Here is a 1,743-nt window from a genome sequence, read left to right as displayed (position 1 = left end):
GCTGCTCCGTGGGAGGAAGCTGTGGCAACCTGCTTCCTGAGAGGTTTGTACAGCCTTGGAAAGCCTGTGAGCTGTGGTAGGGTGCAAGTAATTTCCCCGACGGTCCGCTGCCTAACGACTGGACTGTTTTAACTATAAAATATATATGCCGAAAGGTAGTTTATTATGTCATACAGTTAATTCTTAAATTAGAGCAAAGAAAGAGGTACACATTAAAATGAGTACGGCACCTCTGGAAAAGTGGCCGGCTGTCCTCCCTCTGCTGGGACAGGTCGGGGAGGCCAATAATGGCCCCGTTACAGTAGGGTCTCTACCCTTTGACGCTGCCCCCAGCGGAGGAAGAGGATGAAGAGTTGTAGTAGCGACCATCGCTGGAGTTCATCTCTCTGTAAGGTACCTCCGGGAGCAGGCCACAGGGACTGAATGGGGCCCGCCAGCAGGAAGGCGTTAGAGACCCACCAGGCGGGGTCGGACAGCTGCGGCGCAACCTCAAGATGACCTTCCAAGGCATGCAACGGAAACTGGACATCAAAAACGCAGCTGATGTCAAATCTTTGCCTCGAGTGACAGTTTATGTTTTCAGTGACGTAATAACGAACTGGGGGAGAACTGTGACTCCCCTATCTTTTGGTGCCTTTGTGACCAAACACTTGAAGAGCAGAAACCAAGGCAGCTGCGTGGAACCCTAAGCAGGAAGTATCACTGATGTTCTCCCCGGGACAAAAGGAGACTGGCTAGTCAAACCAAGAGGCCGGGCTGGGCGTGTGGATTCTTCCATGCAGAGGGCGAAGAAGGCGGCCGCAGGAATGGGCTGCTGGCTTTCACGGGTGCTGCTGGAGTAGGAGCTGGTCTGGCACATCTCATCAGATAGCCTTGCAAAGGCAATAATTGACTTGTAACCAACTCCAGCCACCCAAACCATGTGCTTCTACTGGGAAATTAGATGTGTTTATGAAGTTGGACATCAAGCAGCTGGGCTGTCACCTCCAGGAGCCCTAACAGCATCGCCAGGACAGCAGGTGGCATGAGGTTAGTGGCCCCCAGGAAGATCCACATGGAAAAAGAAAGGCCTGCCTTCTTCAAGAGCCACTGTGTGAAAGGGTCAAAGTTCAGTTTCAACAACAAGCAGACTTTCAGACTCCACGGAGAGCGTGACTCCCCTACATCTGGCCTGGGAAAACAGCAAACTAGGAATTGTAAACATTTACTATGGAAAAATTCTACCTTACACGGGGAAAACAGGACCCCTCTGAGGAAGAAGGTGCACTCCATTTGTCTGTATAATACCGAGGAGCTGCCCGGTGCCAGCAGGAAGAATGTGTTACACCAAGTTCTGCTACACCAAGACGCTGACCCAAATCTGATTGATTTGACACCAACACTGCTCCTCACTATGGGGCGTGCGGTGGAGATATCAATAGTGGAAAAACTGCTTTTTCATTGTGCAGACATTTTGGTTTGTTTTCCTGTTTTATATTAATCGTTTTATTAGTGGGCTCTTACAAATCTTATGACAATCCATCATTCAATTGTGGTAAGCACACTTGTACATGTTGTCATCATTTTCCAACACATTTTCTTTCTACTTGAGCCCTTGGTTTCAGCTCATTTTCCTCTCTCCCTTCCCTGTTGTGCAGATACTGAAGCAAAAAACATGGTACTGATTAAGCAACTCTTTTATCAAATATCTGAAACACATTTTTTAAATCGTAAAAAAAGGCGAGGGGCTCGGCTATCAAAAGA

General features: G+C 48.4%; 1 pseudogene; it reads left to right on the top strand.

Moving 5' to 3' along the window:
* The first annotated feature begins 217 nt into the window (after positions 1-217).
* Positions 218-871, top strand: LOC101657916 (annotated as a pseudogene).
* Positions 872-1,743: the final 872 nt, after the last annotated feature.

The sequence above is a fragment of the Echinops telfairi genome, unplaced genomic scaffold, assembly GCF_000313985.2.
Source record: "Echinops telfairi isolate 266 unplaced genomic scaffold, ASM31398v2 ScPeMD7_70;HRSCAF=299, whole genome shotgun sequence".
Classification (NCBI taxonomy): Eukaryota; Metazoa; Chordata; class Mammalia; order Afrosoricida; family Tenrecidae; genus Echinops; species Echinops telfairi.
The sequence above is the reverse complement of the archived record's forward strand: the minus strand, read 5'-3'. Positions and strand labels throughout refer to the sequence as shown.